A 21,054-nucleotide genomic window follows, 5' to 3' on the forward strand; every position below is an offset into this window, starting at 1 on the left:
AAGATATGATATAGCAAAAAGGAAAACTAAAAGAAACGCAGAAGTGGCAAAGTGGAATGAGACAATATAGAGACATCAAACGTGATATGGGGTTTGTTGCCAACTTTCTCACTCCCAAATAAGGGATAAAAGGTCAAAATAAGAGACAAATTCCTGATGGCAATTTGTTGACCGACTCGGCCGTGGCTGGGTGAATGATGAGTTGACCCGGGTGCTGGACAGCACACAAAGCCCAGCCGGCGGGCCAGCGGAGGAGTTTTGGCCCGGGTGCCGGACTTTGCGCGCAACGTTTTGCGGCCTGGGCCAAAACTCCTCGGCTGGCCCGCAGGCTGGGCTTTGTGTTCTGCTGCACGCAAAGTCCGGCGCCCCATCCAACTCTTGAACTGATGATCGGCCATGAGAAGGAGGGGTGTTGGTGGCGGTGGTAAGCGAAGGTCCGAAGGTTGGACAACTGGCCGGGCTGCCGACAGATGGGGCCACAGGCGAGGCGCTGCTGCTTTTGCACTCCATGGGCTGCACTATGTCGGGATGGTTGAGGTGGGGCCGAAGGTTCCAACCCGACAGTCCCCTCGACCCGAGTAGCAGCAGCCAAATACGGGACAAGGGAGGTCCCATATGGGACAAACCAATTTAGCCCAATATACGGGATGGCCCGGCTAATACGGGACAGTTGGCAACCCTTTTTGGGGCGATCATATATTCCATGTGCAATGCCACTGGAGATCATCAGAAATCATATGGCAGGATTGGTATGGGCCTAACTTCCTCTAATACCGTGTACACTCCTAATACAAGTGAAATAATGTGAAACATGTCCATTAGTCAGACTCAATTTAAAATTAATCAAAAATATTCGGAAGGTTTGCAGAAAATTTTTCCGGTTTAAATGTCAGGTTTTTTCAACATATCAGTAGCAAACCTGAAACAATTTGTATACATTCAAAAATGTATAAAGAAGTTATTTATACTGAAGGTGTGTGGAATGAGCTGCAAGAGGAGGTAGTTGAGGCCGGAGGGGGGGGGGGGGGGGGGCAGGGACACACACATCCCCCCTCTGTTTTGAGAGGTGTGGGACATCCCCCCCCCAAGTTTTTGTAATCCAAATTTTAAAACCCGGTGAAATCTCCGCTTTCCGCGAGACAGTGGGGATGGGACTGATGATCGAGGGCGCCGATTGGATGAGAGAGACGTGGGTCAGCAGGCAATGGGGGCGGGACATGATGATTCAGTGCGATCAATGGAGGAGGGACAAGCGGGGGAGGGGGAATGAGGATAGAGAGCGATGATTGGAGGAGGGAGATGTGCCAAAACACTCTCGCGCCTCATCCGCAGCCAGGATCGATCCCGGCCGGGTCTCCAGTGCTGTCCCGTCCCGTCCCCACCCGAGTGCCCCCCAGGGGTGGCCAGAGAGGTGGGAAGTCAGACAGAAGCTGGCCCACAGCCAGCGCAGAGAAGCAGCGCTAAACCCAGCTCAACTCTGCCTGTCCCGCCAGGTTAACCTGGCTGGGCTTGCGGGAAATATAGCCAGCGGGGAGAAGCAACGCTGGTGTCCCGTCACTCCAAGCAGGGCTGTAGGATAACCCGGCGAGACAGGCAGAGTGGAGCTGCATTTAGCGCTGGATTGAGCCTCAGAAGCCTTGCACGTGTGTGTGTGAGTGAGCGCATGCACGCGCGGCCACCAAGAAATTGTGTGTCCCCTGACCCCCAGTCCCCTCCATATTTTGATAGTGATTTCCGTGCCTGGTTGGGGCAGTTACTATAACAAGACTTAAAAGACATTAGGATAGTTACATGGATAGGAAAGGTTTAGAGGGATATGAACCAAACAGGGGCAGGTGGGACCTTTGTAGATGGGGCATCTTGGTTGGCATGGGCAGGTTCGGTCAAAGGACCTGTTTCCATGCTGTGTGACTATAATTCTAAGGGAATATACCAAATCTTTCTGATTTTCTGAGTATCATCTTTTGGATTGATGCTGACACAATTCTTTTTATTTTAATCATTGCTCTGTAGACTCCATCTAAAGAGTTTCGGCTGCACCCTGAATTGGAACACATTCCTGGTTCAGCATCATGTTTTCTCGAGTTTAGTGCAGATAACCTGGATATAATTTTAAACAAGATGACTACCATTTTGTTGCCTTTATTGGTGCATATTCCTGAAAGGCTACGATCATTTTTAAAGTGCATTTTTTAAAATGCATTTCTTTGAGACCAAAATAGACGGATGACATTTGCCCTTGTAAGTCCCGGATCAAGAACCTACAATGCTTTGATATTTTAAGGAAAAATTAAAAAGGGGTATGATAATCCGGCACTCCATCCAACTCGTGAACCGATGATCGGCCATGAGGTGGTGTCGGCGGTAAGCGAAGCTCTGAAGGTCGGACAGCTGGCAAAGCTGATATTTTCAGAAAAAAGTAAAAAGTGGTAATCCTAGTGTGTTGGAGAAACGGCAGCTTCTCTGCAGTATAATCTATCAATCTTGCAGACATGAAAGGTGAGGTGTAAAATCTCAGGAGATTTTATTGAACCTCCCACATGGTAGATTTTAATGCAGCACAGATCGGTGGGCAGGTGCTGCTTGCAGAACTGCTAAAGGGCTCATTAAATACATCGCATCGGTCATCATGGTCCGATTCTTCATTGGACCGCTCCTTAAGCATGACTAATCCATCTGAAACAGTCAGATCCGTTCATTTTTCCAATTAGTTAGCTACTTTATTTCTGATGTTACTGCATCAAGATTTTAATTAAGAGGCTTACACGACCATTGCGTTTGTCTGCATGCGATGATTCAGATGCACTGCAATCACTTTCTCCTTTGTTCAGAAGCTTGAACGTGGCATTTAGTTTTCTTCTGAGGATGCGTCAGCAATATAAATTTCCACCGGTCACATTATGTGGGATGCAATCATTTTATTTTCATTTACTCAGTGGAGATCTGGCAGATTACTAGGGCATGGATTACAGTATGAAAAGCTCCTTCCTGACATGTTCCAGGAAGCCTGACAAAAGTTGCTGACAGCTCTGTAACGCACACGTCACCAAAGTGCCTCTAATCACCTGTGGACGGTCTGAAATATTATTAATTCTGGGTCTGAAGAAGGGTCTCGACCCAAACCGTCACCTATTTCCTTCGCTCCATAGATGCTGCCTCACCCGCTGAGTTTCTCCAGCATTTTTATCTAACTCTGAAATACTATTTTGATAGTCATAATCTATTGCAGTACATCATTCCGACTTCAAAGGTGGTAATGGCCATCCTATGTATCCGTTGCAATCCATACCGCATGAGACCAGGGCGACCTTTAGGAAGGAGATGCCGAGAAATCTATTTAGCCAGAGGGTGGTGAATCTGGAATTCTTTGTCACAGAAGGCCAATTCAGTGGATATTTTTAAGGCAGAGATAGATAAAACTCAGCGGGTGATGCAGCATCTATAGAGCAAAGGAAATAGGCAACGTTCCTTCTTCAGTCTGAAGAAGGGTTTCGACCCGAATCATTGCTTATTTCCTTTGCTCCATAGATGCTGGCTCACTCGCTGAGTTTCTCCATCATTTGTGTCTACCTACGATTTTCCAGCATCTGCAGTTCCTTCTTGAACATAGATTCTTGATTAGTACGGGTGTCAGAAGTTATGGGGAGAAAGCAGGAGAATGGGGTTAGGAGGGAGAGATAGATCAGCATTGATTGAATGGCGGAGTAGACTTGCTGGGCTGAATGGCCTAATTCTGCTCCTATCACTTATGACATGACCTTATTTACCCTCAGAGGGAATGAGCTTTCAAGGTGGCATCTTTTAACTTTTCATCTTTCTATGTTCAGTTCCCTTGGCCTTTTGAATCTCCCTGGGTTCTGTTGCTGATAGAGCCGTTCATAATGATTGCTTTATGTAGTACCGCCTTGGGTCAAAGCTCAGTACTTTCGCCATTCTGCGTCTGTTTTGGAGAACGCTGGGCACTTTTTGCACCTGCCTCCACACTTCAGAGCTCTTTCTCCCGTTTGTCAGATGGTTTCATGTGAATTTCATTGCATCTGTTTTTTAAATCTGAACAATCCCAGTCAAACAGAAATGTTTCTTTGTCCAAAATCTCCCAACTCTCAAAAATATTATTTTTTTCATCACGACCGCAAGGTATTTGGTGAATATTATAGTGGAATTTTCTTTGAGCTTTCACCCACTTGCTTGCAATATCTTTGTCGGAGAAGCCGAGGGAGCTGCAGAAGAACTTCACACCGGTAGTTTTCCCAGATCTTGCCACTCTCCCGCTAAAATGTTGATGTTGAAAATTTCTCTTTTAAGGGGCCTTCTCTCCTATTTCTACTTTCCACTTTTTCTTTTTTTTACATACACACTTCCCGTTTTTTTTATTCTCTACCATCTATTTTTCCTCTTTTTCCCCTTTCTATTGTTTTCTTTTTCTTGTCTTGCTTACTTCCTTCTCAAAACATAAAACTAGAGGTTGTACATAGAATGGATTACGGTATGACATAGTTGGCACCTAAAATTAGGTTCCACTGTACTGTTTTGTACTGTTTTAACTTCTAATAAAATAAACAAATAATTTAAAAAAAAAAAAATGTTGATCGTTTTAGAAGAGATTGTTTCAAAATTTGCCCCCATGGTCTGGTCTTTGTCCTGCCACTGAGGTGAAATTACTGGTAAAATGAGTGTACTTAAAAATATAGCAATGGATCTCTGCAGGTTGGAATAAACGTACAACAGTAAATCACACCTCAGGCTACTTCAATGTTTTATAAGCTTCTGATCGATTTGCCATGTTTGCAACTTTAATTAGGTGCAATGGGATATCTTATATGTGGGTGTAAAAGGTACAAGCTGCATTACATTCTCATATGTGATCTTTGATATTTACCATTGTTTTGTGAAATGGATGTTGCATCTGTAATAATTACGTGAATTCTTTAAATAATATAAAAACTATGATGGATTTTGCTTCCATCCAACTAGTAGTAGCTGGAATACTATGCCCAGTATCTTGGAAACCATTGGGAATAGGACTGGCTGAAGAAGTCTTACGCAATAATACTTCAAACAGTATGATTGATAAAAGGATTTTTAATGAATTTAGCAGCACAAAGTTAATATAACACATTTGCTGGCCTAAAGTAGGCAAGAATCACTGTGTCATACAGTGTGGAAACAGGCCCTTTGTCCCAACTAGCCTACGCCGACAATCCATCTACTAGCCTACGCCTGCCCCATCTACACTAGTCCCACCCATCTACACTAGTCCCACCCATATCCCTCTAAACCTCTCCTATCTATATAACTATCTAAATATTTCTTAAACATTGCAAAGGTACCTCTGTCATCCAGCATCTCATTCCATACACCCACCACCCTTTGTGTAACAAAATACGTTACCTCTCAGGTTTCTATTAAATATTTTCCTCCCTCACTTTCAACCTATGTCCTCTGGTTCACGATTTTGTCCCATAAGATCACTTGTCATCCTGCGCTCCAAGGAATGAAGTCCTAGCCTGCTCAACCGTTCCCTATAGATCAGGCCCTCGAGTCCTGGCAACATAAACCTTCTCTGCACCCGTTCCAGCTTGACCACATGTTTCCTATAACACGGTGACCAAAACTGAACATGATACTCTAAATGCAGCCTCACTAATTAATGATCTCCCAACTTCTATATTCACTATGACTGATGAAGGCCAATGTGCCGAAAGCCTTTTTGAAGACCCTATCTACCTGTGATTCCACTTTTAACGAACTATGTACCTGCACTCTTAGATCCCTCTGCTCTACAACACTCTCCAGAGCCCTACCATTCACCGTGTAGGTCCAGTCCATGTTAAATTTTCCAAAATGCATCACCTCACATTTCTCTGTGTTAAACTCCATCGACCATTCCTCAGCCCACCTGCCCAACCGATCAACATCCTGCTGCAATTTTTGACGGCCATCTTCACCATCCACAATACCACCAACTTTTGCGTCATCTGCAAACTTGCTAACCTTGCCATGTGAAGAGTGTCAGCAAATTTGCATGCCGACATGGCCCACAAATTAAAAGGAGTTAGACACAAAATGCTGGGGTAACTCAGCGGGACAGGCAGCATCGCTGGGGAGAAGAAATAGGTGATGTTTCGGGTCGAGGCCCTTCTTATCAGGGATAGGGACTTGCCATTGGCCATGCGATATATTAGTGACTGTGCATTGTAATCCATTTCTAAAATTTGGTTGTGATGAGGATCATGGAACCACTATTGTAAGTAGATGCCAGTGTGCAGCCATCTTTATGCTTAATGCTTGTGGCTGAGAATGAATTCCGATCACTTCAGTTTTTGTTAATGTTGTTGACGCTGAACAGATAAACTCCTCTAGGTCCTACCTGCTGGAGAAAGTTGGAGTCCCCTTTATCACGGAATCAAGGGATACGGGGAGAAAGCAGGAATGGGGTACTGATTTTGGATGATCAGCCATGATCATATTGAATAGTGGTTCTGGGATCGAAGGGCCAAAAGGCCTACCCCTGCACCTATTTTTCTATGTTTCTATCTGCTGGACATCTTGTGTAGGAAGAAACTGCAGATAGACACAAAATGCTGGCGTAACTCAGCGGGCCAGGCAGCCTCTCTGGAGAGAAGGAATGGGTGATGTTTCGGATCGAGACCCTTCTTCAGTCAGGCCATCTCCTTTGACTTGTGCATGGCATTGGTCCTTCACAGTAGATTATGTTTTACTGCCCCCAGCATGATATCACAAATCTGAGAAAGTAGACAGAGGTAAAAAAAATATTGCAACCAAGGATGATGACTAATTTTCAATGTCATGGAAGTTGGGAAGTTTCCAGGATGTTGGGATCGTGATGGAGGCCAGGAACTACCAAGGTCACCTGGCGTTTACTGATACACTGGTGAATAATTGTTCAGATATTGTTGCATTAAATAATCAATAATTAGTACCAAGCAGTACTAATCAATAATTAGTACCCAGCAGTACTAATCAATAATTAGTACCCAGCAGTATTAATCAATAATTAGTAACCAGCAACAAAAACTGCTTAAAGTAACTCGGAGAACATCTGTCTGTTGATAAATATATCCACAAATACCACTATATTTTTAGCAACATGTGCCATTTGTACAACAAAATGTCAATGTGGCAAAATCTGAAAAGTCAATAAATGCATACACTCGTTATTAATGTCCTTGATTATTTTTGGTATGGGGAGAGAGGGGAATATTTTGCAAGATGAAGATCAGCCACGAGCAGGCCAAGTAACCTACTTTCTAGTTTAATTTGACTTTAGTTTGGTTTGGAGATACAATGTGGAAACAGGCCCTTTGGCCCGCTGAGTCTGTGCTGATCAGCGATCATCCGTACACCAGTTCTATCCTACGTATTAGGGACAATTTACAGAAGCCAATTAACCTACAAACCTGCACGTCTTTGGAATGTGGGAGGAAACCAGGAGGAAACCCACACATGGGAGAACATGCAAACACTGTACAGAAAGCACCCGTAGTCAGGATCGAACCCAGGTCTCTGGCACTGTGAGGCAGCAACTCTACCGCTACACCACTTTCTATTATTATTAAAAAAATTATGTAGACACTGAAGGACACAATTTTCAGGTCATACAGCTTTTGAAGAAGAGTTAAGAAACCTTTATTCTGAAATAAATCTCATGTTAATTTTCCCCCAATAGGGTGAATGGGTCTTTTAACCAGAGAAGGGGAATCAGGAACCAGATGACATGTGCATGGATAGGAAAGGTTTAGAGGGAGATTGGCCAATGCACACAGGTAGGACTAGCGTAGATGGGGCATCTTGGTCGGCATGGGCAAGTTGGCCAAAGAGCCCAAAGTTGGCCAACTTGGGTGACATGGGCAAGTTGGCCAAAGGGCAGCATGACTCTACGAGAAACATCAAGAGAGTCCCAAAGACAAATATCAAGTCTTAAAAGATTCTCAACTGCTGGATGGCTGAACAGCTGCTGAGGTGGGGAAGGTCTTCTGATTTAGATTGGCTGCTATAGTTGAGGCTTCTGATTTTTGCCAGTTGTGCGTGCATGATGAAGAAGTCAGGCAAGTCAGGTTAATTGTACGCTGGATGACAACATTGCTTGTGTCTAAGTGCAGTGTGAACATAGTGGTCGGCACATTTCATCCTGTGTCCATAAAGAACACCATTTCTGTGGTATTGTCCGTACAAATCTTGTATTAACCAACATAATTGGATTACTAGGTCTGCCTCTTTCATCTTGTTCTCCAACCTTGTTGAGTGTCGCTGTGTTGGGGATTTGATGTACAATTAAACCCTGTGACCATTTACCCACTGATAGACACAAAAGGCTGGAGTAACTCAGCAACTCTGGAGAAAAGGAATAGGTGGTTTAGAGTCAAGGCTCTCCTTCAGATGGTGGAAATGTGAATGAGAGATATATACGGTATTTAGGGGAAAGGGATGGAAGATATGCAAACAGCATTGATAATCAAGGAAATGCGGGGCACACATGAGGCAAGTGTGGGCTGTGGGACAGGTGACAACGGGTTATACAGACAGAGGGACTCAACAGGACGATAGTTTGATGACTAGGGTACCAGAGTTACTCCAGCCTTTTGTGTCTGTCTTCGGTTGCAACCAGCATCTGCAGTTCCTCCCTGCACCATTTACCCACAGTGCTGCATTATTCCATTGAATCCATGCTCAAGTTTCAAAAAGTAATTCCCAGAAAGACATTTTCACATTTAGATTACTCATATGATAAGTGAAGGAGATAGTGATTAGATCTACATTTGCGCTGCTGGGTGTTACCCGTGGAACAGTGATGGGACTCATTACGGACTTTTAATTGCACAATCAGAGTCCACACTGAGACAGAGATGCATAATCTGGGTTGGTGCTTCAGAGTGTTTTCAGAGCTATTTAAACAGCTCTCAAAGCCAGGCACAAATGATCCCTTGTGTAAGAAGGAACTGTAGGTGCTGGTTTAATCCGAAGAAAGACACAAAAAGGTAAAGTGACTCAGCGGGATAGGCAGCATCTCTGGAGAGAAGAAATGGGTGACGTTTCGGGTCGAGACCCTTCTTCAAATGATCCCTTGGCCATTTTAGGATGGGAACATGGGCAACCCGCTGGTGTCTGACCTACAATTTTTGTCCGACCGACTTTACTCAAAAGAAATGATCTGATGAAGATTGGCCTAGACTCCATGACCGTCATGTGTTGACTTGTCACAGTGCCTCCAATTTATAAAGCACAACCTATTTGGGAACCATATCTGAGGAAGGATGTGCTGGCTCTGGAGAGGGTCAAGAAGAGGTTTACAAGAATGATCCCAGGAATGAGTAGGTTAACCAATGATGAGCGTTTGTCAGCACTGGGCCTGTACTCGCTGGAGTTTAGAAGAATGAGGGGGGGGAGACCTCATTGAAACATACAGAACAGTGGAAGGATTGGATGGAGTAGGAGAGGCTGTTTCCACTAGTGGGAGAGTCTAGGACTAGAGGCCATTGCCACAGAATTAAAGGACGTTCTTTTAGGAAGAAGATGAGGAGAAATTTATTTAGTCAGCGGGTGATGAATCTGTGGATTCTTTTGCCACAGAAGGCTGTGGAGGCCAAGTCAGTGGGTATATTTAAGGCACAGATAGATTTTTGATTAGTATGGGTGTCAGAGGTTATGAGGAGAATGGGGTTAGGAGGGACAGCCATGGTTGAATGGTGGAGTAGACTGGATGGGCAGAATGGCCCAATTCTGCTCCTATTACGTATGACCTTATTTTAAATACAAACATTTTTCTCTGTCGGTATAGTTTAACTTAGCAATAGCATTCCACTACAAATGCTCCTCCCTCCTGCTACTCTTTACTTGCTGATTAATTGACAAATGGAAGTATAATCCAGAAAAGGGATTTTTAAACATAATGAAAATAACGGGAAGATGCGTGGCTCATTTTTGATTATGGAATAGAAGTTGCACAGACAATGTGGGGAAAGAAAGGTGAAGTATGTTCAAGGGATACGGCCTCAGTAGATTGAGTGAGTCTTTGTTAACTAATTTCTGTATCCATAATATGTTTAAATATACGGATATGTCATTATTTGGTTTATTCCATTGTTATGCTCTTGTACAAAACTCTAATTTTTATGTGATTTGGCTTGTCGCAAAAAAAGCTGGTTGGAAGGATTAGTGCAGGAAATATCTGTTGATCCTGCATCTGAACCTGCTCCACCACCTAAACATGCACCCTAAAAACCAATCACCATTTCTTCATTAACGGATTCTGATCTCTGAAGGAATGTAGTCCATCTGGCTATACGGACAAACAAAGCTATGATGCATTTTCCTGGTAGAGTTCTTTCTCGATCTTTAAAATAACCCTTAATATTAAAATTGACAATAGACAATAGGTGCAGGAGTAGGCCGTTCGGCCCTTCGAGCCAGCACCGCCATTCAATGTGATCATGCATGATCATCCACAATCAGTAATCCGTACGTGCCTTCTCCCCATATCCCCTGACTCCGCTATCTTGAAAACAGCTTTCATGGTTTAAAACTGGCTGCTCTTGTCTTTCGTAGAAGTGCTTTAAATCACTTTCAGTATTTGGGTTTCACCTTCAAGTTCTCGACATGACGGCCACAATTCTCCCAGGAGATTTCTGTTCTTTGATGCAACGCTGCCAATAATTCTCTTTGGCGTATTTGCTGGGTAAAGTGCTACACTGACACCAATGTGGACGACTCCTTTGGTCTCAGCTTTTGCTGAATATTAATCGGAAATGTAAAGCTCAGAGGAGAAAATTGTAACAAAAAAAATCCAGCACAGTTGTGTTAAAGTTGGACAGGTTTCAAGACGTGATATTTCATGTTCAAACTATTACATTTCTGCTCTGAAATACTGCCTCAAAGCGCAGGACTCGCACAGAGGAATACTACATTTTCGGAGAACAGATGTCACCTTTACAGCAGGTTTCCAAATCACAGTGTGAGACTTGGAGATAAACTGCTTGTTTCATTTATGCAAATGTGTCAGTGAAATCAGACTATTTCATGGTTGTTTTCAGGAGATTTCTTGCCTTTAAAAATACAAGTGCTGGAGTAACTCAGTGGAGCAATGCAGGATCTCTGAGGAATATGGATAGGTGGTCTGTGTAGGAAGGAACTGCAGATGCTGATTTAAATCGTATACTCTCACACTTTTATAGCGTTTGGCAAGGCAACACACAACAGGCATGAAGACCTGCCCATTCTTCATCAATCTTCACCTGACCATTTCTTTTGAGTAATGTTGGTTGTTCAAAAATTGTAGGGTAGACACCAGAGGGTTCCCCATGCTCGGAATGGACAAGGAATCATTTGTGTAGGAAGGAACTGCAGATGCTGGATTCAACTGAAGATTGACACAAAATGCTGTAGTAACTCAGTGGGACAGGCAGCATCTCTGGAGAGAAGGACTGGGTGACGTTTCGGGTCGAGACCCTTCTTCAGTAGTGGGGAAGATGGGTCTCGACCAAAAACGTCACGCATTCCTTCTCTCCAGAGATGCTGCCTGTCCCGCTGGGTTACTCTGGCGTTTTAGGTCTATCTATGGATAGGATAGGTGACCATTTGGTTGGTGACCGTTCTTCAGACTGTTTGTGGTGGGGAAGGAAAAGCTGGAAAAGAGTTGGTTTGGGAACACTTTTTTTATAAACCGGCATCTGCAGTTTCTTGTGTATCTGAATTGTTACTTCAGCTGATTCCTGTTTTGAAAATGTGGCTACTATTCTTTTCCGGCACGTGTTTTTAAAAAGGTTGGCTACCTATATTTCTTTTTAAAATAAGATTGAGATAATGATTCAGATTCAGATTCAGATTCAGATTCAATTTTAATTGTCATTGTCAGTGTACAGTACAGAGACAACGAAATGCATTAATGCATACAGATAATGTGGTTTGTGTTGAAGCGTTTGTAGTCATGTCGTTTCCCTTCTTTATTCCGGGCATTTTAGACTGTTTTGTACTGTCGTCAATGTCTTTGCACTGTGAGTGTGCACTTTGTATATGGATGCTCCCCTATTCACGATGCTTCGTCTTACGATATCTCGACTTTATGATGGTGCAAATGCTGGGCAATGTCAGCGAGCCGCAGCTCGTCTCCGGTCACGTGATCACACTGTATTAAATGCTTTTTCGACTTACGATATTTGCCATTTACGATGGGTTTATCAGAACGTGACCCCATCGTAGGTCGAGGAGCAGCCATAGTTATAACTAATACAGTAATTTTATTTGAATATCTAAGCGAACCTGTGTGCAAACCAAAACTATGCAAGACTCTTAAAACATCATGAGCAACAGGGCAACATGGCTTAATGATTCAGTGTTTTTTTACCACTTCTGTTTGGCAGATGGCAGTCGCAAACCAATATTTTAGCAGCACTTTAAGTTTGTGAGACATTGCCATTAAATGAAATAAAATCACTCAACTGCAGCTTTATAAATAGCCCGACCAAACGTGCGGCTTGTGTACAGGTTTTTTAAAAAAGAACTGATCTTTTAGTACGAGACCTTAGACAGGAAATTTTGACTAATTACGAGGGGTGAAAGTCTCAATAATAGCTGATCTGTGAAAGCAACAAGTCGCGGAGGTGAAGCTTGAACTCTGTAAATGCTGATTTGCAAATGTTTTCGTAAACATATTTTGTAATCCGAATGGGGAAAAAGGTACAAATTGCCAAGTATAGCAGCAAACTTCCAATTCATGTGCGATTTTCAAAGGCATTATTGGTGGTGAAAGAAGATGCTTTGATATGATAATTTGATTTGATATAGTATTTTTTTAATTAGCATAATTTCATGAAAGCTTGTTTTGCCAATATTCTTTGAGAGTCACAGAGCCACAAAACTGGATGAAGTTTTGTCCCCCCCCACACTATCCATTTTGTAACCCCCAAGGATGTTACACTCCAAAGCTGGGCAGATTGGACAATCTTTCAGCCGAGAGGTTTGTATCAGCATGAAAGAAGGGAACAGCATTGAGAGGCTGTGGCACCCTTCTGTGGAGGTTATATTCAATCTTTTTCCTCTCTATTTCACACTGTATGAAGGATTTATATCTGGGCTCATTCTCCTCTTATCCACCCCCTGTTTGTGGAATTAGAAGCCCACAGAGCATTTATTCTGCGTGTCTGGCACAAGCATATGGTTTTGCGAGTGAAAGGGAATGAGGTGGAGCTGAACAAATGTCCGAGGGGAAACATCCTATAAATGTGTCCAGTGGTGTAATTTTAAACTTTTTCTGGCAGTTTTGTGTGCTGATGCCATCACGATCTTATCTGACAGGTTGTTTAAATGGCAGCATCAAGCCAACAAGATTTTGGGGGGCATTTTGCTGTTCCTTGTGCTGTAACTACCTTTGTGAGAAGTGAACTAATTTATTTCCAGCTTCCGTTCCTGGCATTGGGGTTTTAATTGATGGAGGTCCTAGTAAATGTGTGCTGTATGAGGCCTCTTCCAACACCCAAACCTTGATGTGACCCTTCCCCACCATGCATTCACTATATCTATAGTGTCCACCTATGCATCAAGATATGCACCTAAATAGTAAGATTAAACGAGAACTTACCAGTTCGAAGTTTGATCGTTATTTTATGAGGAGTACGTTGAGGGAATACGTGAAGAACCCCACCAGGACGCACGCGTGTCATTCTTCAAAGCAGCGGTGTGAAATCACAGATAACTGTAATGACTGAACATAGTAAGATTAGAGAAGAAGATACCAGTTGAGTATATGATCAAGGGTGGGAGCGGAGGGCACGTATTCCCTCAACGTACTCCTCATAAAATAACGATCAAACATCGAACTGGTAAGTTCTCGTTTAATCTTACTATTTTACTTCGGAATCACGTGAGTGACTATGTGAAGATTTCAAAGCTCTGTGATTTCATGCCGTGGAAACGAGTCCATGCATCACATCTGCCTTAATTGACTAAGGGAGGAATTGTGTTAACATGTTTAAACATGAATCCGACATTGAAATCCATGATAAAGTTATTAACAACAAATTATAGCCCCTATTTCATGGGGTGAATCATATTACAGAACTTAAAATTGATTCTGCAAAAGTTCCAGGTTTAACCACTGGTTTATGGTAGAATTGTTGGAACGTTTTTTCCCTTGACCATCCTGCTGTCTCCAGGATTTGGTCCATCGGTACGTCCAACTCCATAGCTGCCGATGTAGCTGCAGCCCTGGTGGAATGAGATTTGAATATGTTAGTATCCACTCCAGCTGTTGTTAAAACCTGTTTCAGCCATCTGGAAATAGCTTGAACCGACACTTTTTTGTGGGGTTGCTTGTGGCTGATTAGTAGTGCCATCTCATAGCCTCTGATGTTTTTGGTGTTCTCCATATATAACAATGAATGTCTTATTATACAGAGACGATCATCTATAGGGTAAGTCCTAAATTCTATTTTGAGGCCTGATGGTCCCGGTCTGTTCTGTTTGACTAATTTGTGAACATGAAAAGTTATATTTCTTGTTGAAGAAGTCATATTGTCCAGCCTTAACTTATGTAAAGACTGTACCCTTTGTGTTGTGACCAAAGCCATCAGCATGACTGTTTTATGCGTCAGTTTTTGCAGGGACAGAGCTGTTGCTGGAGACTAGTTCCTTAGCAACGTTAGGACAATACTCACATCCCATATTTGATAGTACCTGGTTCTTGGGGGATTGATATTAAAAAATTCCCCTCATAAATTTGGTTACCAGGGGGTGAGTCCCAACAGAATGACGCTCTGATCCTCGCCATAGATATGCTGAAAGGGCACTTCTGGCGCAGTTAATGGCACTGTAACTGAGCCCCTCATCATAATGGAGGCCTGCCAGGAATTCCAGAACAGACGTTTTGTTCGTTGTACAGTAGTGATGTTGTTCCTAGAACAATATTTCCCACTTCCTGATGTGGACCCAATATAGTTTCTTCGTGGACTGCCTGTGAGCCGCTGTATATGTTCATTGTTCGGTTTATTAGTCCCAGGTCCGGAAATGGTTACTTAAAATTCTGCTACACGAAATATAACACAAACACATTTGTCCTATTATGGTAGGGATGATTTCCCCCCCCCGTTACGGGATGAACCAACTATCTGGTTATTTCGTAACGGAGAGCCATGTTTAGTTGTATTTTGCGTAATACCCGACTGATGAGGTCGAAAGGAGGGAATGCATAGAAAGAACAATCCCCCCCCCCCCCCCCCCAATGCAGCGAGAAGGCATCCATCGCTGATGCCTCAGTCTGATTCCCAAGAAACACAGATAGGCAATTGGTGATTAAGCCGAGATGCAATAGATCAATCTCTGGTGTTTCATATCATGCTACAATACCAGCAAACACTTTGCGGTCCAACATCCATTCGATGTTTGTCATGAATTTGCGTGACCTGGTGTCTGCCACTAAATTTGAGGTTACTTGGTAGGTAACTAGCTGATATTTAAATGTTTTTCTGAATACACCATTGCCAAATTGTGTTAGCCGGATTATCACATGATACCGATTTGATTCCACCCATGTAGTTAGTATATGTCACCATGGTGGCGTTATCAATCTGTAGTCTTACATGCAGGTGATGCATTTCTGAACAGTATGATTTTGGTCCATAGAACGCACCCAACATTTCCAAGTAGTTTATGACATGTATCTGAAGCAATGATGCTTCTTGTGCATCCCATCTATATCCACAACTAGAGATGGGGCTAGTAACACGCCAACCATGAACACTGGCATCAGTTTGTAGCACCACTCAATGGTTGCTGACAATGATAGGGTTTGAACAATGCCCAATATTTCCCCTATCATTGTAATTCCGTGATTGCTTAGATTGGTAGCCTCGTTGGTCTCTACACATGACCAGCATTGATTTTAAGTGCTTATACCTTTGTCCTTGTAATTATTGGTAATACAAAGGTCAAACAGTGTTACTGGAAAGATTACAGTATTGCCAATTACCCTTGCTACCAGTCGAATAGGTGGTTTACTGATGTCAATGAGGTTGTTGGCCTCAGTTAAGTCTGTACTTTCCTTTGATAAGTTACCCACATGTAGACTAAGTCAAAGGTGAACCCCAAGTAGTCCTTAGTGGTGGAAGGTGTTAGCTTAGAATTAATAACGTCTATAATCCTTCCGCATAGGCACCGTATAGTAAGCATCTTTTACTGGATGCAATTCATAAAGTAGCCTATGGAATCAATTGTTTGGCAGTAACAAAGGTTTCCAATTTCGAATGAATTTACTGCACAATGTATTCAGGTTTGTCAGACTTGAATGATTGGTAATCACATCTTTTTGTTTTTCGTAAAGATATTGACACGAATTCCAAAGAGTCGTGTTGGGATTTCCCCATGATTCCCTAGCATCTAGCCTCTCCAGTTCAGCATGCGCTTCCAGTTGTTCTTATCGTGAAGGCACGAACATTCAGTTCGGTACATGTTCGGTACCGGGAAATCTTTTGCACAAATTCAATTGTATATCCCTGAACACTAGGTAGAAAATAAGTGTTAGTAGTTATTGCACTCCATGCCTCCCAAGAAAATGTAATTTACACACCAATTTGTGTTATTTACACCTCCTGTTTTTTGGAAGAGACCAGGCCCCCCTACCTCCATGGTGACCAGCGGAAAGTTTGTTTTCTTCCTTGCAGTCGCCGTAGAGGTTGTGTCATCGGTTTTTGGATTTGGGATTTGCGGTTGCACGTCTTCCAGGAAGGCCGGTCTGGGCCAGGCCTAAAAGACCTCTATCCTGTAGCCCGGCCTTTGAGCTTTCACCAGCTTCTGCGTGTCTTCCTGCTGGTGGGTGCATGGAGGCCCTGTTGTCATGTGTAGGAGATCCTGCCTGTTGCCGCCTTTATGAGCCCCAGGGTATTGGCCTCATTATTGAGCTCTTTTACCTGTTTTGACAGGTTGCCCCCAAGTAGTAATATTGGTGGTTTAATCCCTACAGGTCTGCACAGCTCTGCAAACTTAGGGTTTAAAGCTGGGCGGATGGCGTTCTCCTGAGACTATTAATCTCATACTCCGTATTGCAGAATAATGCCACAGCGTCTTAGCTAAACATCCTGCCTTCTGACTCCCGTTCCAGCCTTCCTGCACCCCCTGTAAACTTGTAGTTTTGTTCGTCAAACCCCTCTTCAGGGTCAGCCCAGAATTGACCCCCCAGTACTCCCCTCTGACGAGGGAGATGCACTGTGCAGCCCTACGTAAGGTGCTGCTGTGGGTGTTTTTTATATCCCCACTGTGACTAGACTCCATCTCCCGGAGTCTGTCATGTTGGAGCTTTTGCTCCATAAGCCGCTCCCACCGGCTCCAGCACTCACAGTCGCCGGCCGCTCGAGGCTGCTCAAAGTCGGACTCATCAGTCAACGACTCTTTTGGTTTTCTCCTTGCCTTCCTCCACAGTGGATCAACAGGAGATGTGATCTCGCTGGGTCTCCTTTCTGCACTGCACCACTTGGATAATAAGAAGATGTTCATCAGGGTGTTTGTTGTTGATCGACGATGGTTCGGCGTTCAGCATCATCATCCCTTCAAAACCTCGCACCAATCCCAAATAACTGTGTCAGTGCTCATCCCCATGTGATCGAATCCTTGACTTCCTCATCGGCAGACTACAATCAGTGTGAATGGACAACAACACGTCCTCCTTGATAATCATCAGCACTGGATCATCTTAAAGCTGTTCCTGGTCTACTCTATGAACATTTCTGTGTAACCAGACTTAGTTCCAATGACAACATAATTTTAAAATTCACCGACCACACCACCATTGTTGGAATAATAGTGCGTAAGGATGAATCAGAGTACATGAAGGAGATTGGCAAAAATGATTGAGTGGTGGGAGAATAATGATCTCAAATGCAATGTTGGCTAGGCCAAGGAGCTGACTGGTGACTTCAGGAGGGCAAAGCCAGGGATCCATGAACCTGTCTTCATCTTCGGGACAGTGGTGGAGAAAGTCAACAGTTTCAAGTTCCTGGGCATGGATATCTCTGAAGATCTGTCCTGGGCCCAGCACATTGTTGCCGTCACAAAGCCTCTACTTGCTTAGAAGATTGGGGATATTTGAGATGTTGATGAATATTCTTTAGAACCTTTACAGGTTTGCAACTTACTGAATGATGAAAGGCATAGATAGAGTGGATGTGGAAAGGATGTTTCCACTGGTGGGAGAGTCTAGGACCAGATGTTTTAGCCTCAAATATTAAGGGTGCTCTTTTAGAAAGGAGGTGAGGAGGCACTTCTTTAGTCAGAGGATAGTTAATCTATGGAACTTATTGCCATAGATGGGCTGTGGAGGCCAAATCAGTGGATATTTTTAAGGCAGAGATAGACAAATTCTTGATTGGTACGCGTGTCAGGGTTGTGGGGAGGAGGCAGGAAAATGGGATTAGGAGGCAGAGATTAGCCATGATTGAATGGCGGAGTAGACTCGATGGGCCGAATGGCCTACTTCTACTCCTGTAACTTGCAAAATGGTTTACAAGAGAAAACATACTGACAGGTTGCATTGTGGGCTGGTTTAGCAACATGAACATCTAGGAATGAAGAATGCTACAAAGAGTGGTAGTCATTGGTATGGACATTGCTCCATCACAAGTACTGATCTGCCCATCAACGATAGGAGGTTCTGCCTCAAAGGCAGCCAATATCATCAAAGACCGACACCACGTTAGCCATGCTCACGCTTTGCAAGTGCCATTGGGGAGAAGATACAGGCTCCTCGAAACCATGAGCTCCAGATTTAATAGGAGCTTCGTGCCAATAACCATCAGGCTCATGAACACTGCACAACATGAACCACATCAGCAACAAGAAATTCTGTGAACGGTGTCTTGGGCTGCATTACAGACTTGAATGTAGACACAAAATGCTGGAGTAACTCAGGTGAGGCAGCATCCCTGGAGAGAAGGAATGGGCAACGTTTCGGGTTGAGACCCTTTTCCAGACTGATCTTGGGGGGGGGGGAGGGGGGAGGTTGGGACAAAGATAGATTGTAGGCTAAGACAGAAAGACTTGAGGGAGAACAGGGAAGAGGGAGGGGATGGAGAGAGGGAAAGCAAGGACTATCTGAAGTTAGAGAAGTCAATGTCCTTACCGCTGGGGTGTAAACTACCGAAGCGAAATATGAGGTTATGTCTACTTACGGACTTGAATGTTGCACTAGTATTTACCTAGTATTACTATTATTGTTATAATATTGATTATGATATATTTATCTGTGTATTTTGCATTAATGAGTTTGTTAAGCAGCAAACAAGAATTTCATTATTCCATTCCCGGCACAAATGACAATGAACTTTTTTGGCTCTTGACACCTCACCTTATGTAATACGTAATTTTGGGCTTAGACTATTACTTAGATACTGCAGCTCCAAAGAAGGGGTCCATTCTTTACAGATAAAACAAATGGTAAATTATCTTCTGCTTTCATTTTGGTTTCTAAATTAGCTTTAAAAGCAAGTTGTTGTTTGAGGAAAGTTGAGCATTCCATCAGTCAGTGCGACGCTCGCACAAAGCCCCGTGCGAACAGTTACTTTCCTTGCTTGATTTTATTTGAATTAACTTTAAAGCTTAAGTTCGAAACAAAAACCACATGACAAGTGTGGGATTTATAAAACTACAAAAGGGTATTTGTAGAAGTTTGGCTGGCGTGGTGTGTTGGCAGAATGAACCTGGATTCACACACTGAAATGGTGTGCCGAAAGCCAGCTCTGTGTGCAAGCTTCTGCTGAAAATAAGTTGGCAAACTTTCAATGTCATCTCAGAGAGAAGTTGTTATCCAATGAATTTGGCTGACAACCTCTCACTTAGGGAGGTGACAAAAAGAAACTGCTAGAATGGAGGAGCAGCAGATGGCTTCCTGAATTTAGATGTGGGTGTCTAAATCTAGACGGGGACAAGGAAACTAGTGTGTGGCAAATGCACGGAGCTACATTTTGTCACTGCCATGTATTGATGAAAAATGCTTTCCAGTGTTGTCACCTATCAATTTTTTTTGCCGATTCACCCATAAAATGCTTTAAAATTATGAAAGTGGTTCACAAATCGATAAATTGTTTCCATGGTTTTATTATGACTTTTGGTTTGATTTTAATTACTGTTGTTGTTCTGCAAGCATTTACTACTGCAGTATAAACAAGGGGCATAAAATCTTGGAGGGAAGGAACTAGAGATCACGGATAGACAACTTGATTCCTATGCTAACACACATTTCTATCGGGGTTAAATTTGCTGCCTATTCGCTCAAGGAGTTGTGATTTTCACCCAGAGAGTTGTGAAACTGTGGAATTCTCTGCCAACGCACTGGATGTTTTCAAGAGAAATTTAGCTCTCAGGGCCAACGGATATAGGGGAAAAGCAGGAACGGGGTACTGATTTTAGACGATCAACCATGATCATATTGAATGGCGGTGCTGACTCGGTTGGCCGAATGGCCTACTCCTGCACCTATTTTTCAACATATTCTATGTTTTCCATTCACTGGTGTTTAAGTTTTGTGTTACTGATGACAACCAATTACTCCTCCCTGCTAATCAATAGATGGCAAGGTAACGAATTCATGGTAATTTGGAATATTTTCAATTTTTTTTTCTCCTTTCCAGAGATTATACATACTGGTTTATTTTTTAATTTATCTGTAACCCCCCCCCCCTTTACCATTTGCATTTCGTAGCTCAGTCTCTATTAACAAAGTGTATACCTGCGTCTCTGCAAGTAAGTGACCAAATTCCTCATGATCTTTTATTTTACTTTAGAGATACAGCATGGAAACTTTAGAGATACAGCTTTGGCCCACTGAGTCCGCGCCGACCAGTGATCCCCACACATTAACACTATCCTACACACACTGGGAACAATTTACAATTACACCGAGCCAATTAACCTACAAACCTGTACGTCTTTTGGATTGGGAGGAAACCGAAGATCTCGGACAAAACCCCACGCAGGTCAGGGGGAGAACGTACAAACTCCGTACAGACAGCACCCGTAATCGGGATGGAACCCGGGTCCCTGGTGCTGCAAGGCAGC

General features: G+C 43.2%; 1 protein-coding gene across 2 annotated transcripts in view; it reads left to right on the forward strand.

Moving 5' to 3' along the window:
• LOC129702917 (carboxypeptidase E-like) overlaps positions 1-21,054 on the forward strand; it is a 91,292-nt gene that overhangs the window by 41,590 nt on the left and 28,648 nt on the right. The window lies entirely within an intron of this gene.

This window comes from Leucoraja erinacea, chromosome 1 (assembly GCF_028641065.1).
Source record: "Leucoraja erinacea ecotype New England chromosome 1, Leri_hhj_1, whole genome shotgun sequence".
Lineage (NCBI taxonomy): Eukaryota > Metazoa > Chordata > Chondrichthyes > Rajiformes > Rajidae > Leucoraja > Leucoraja erinaceus.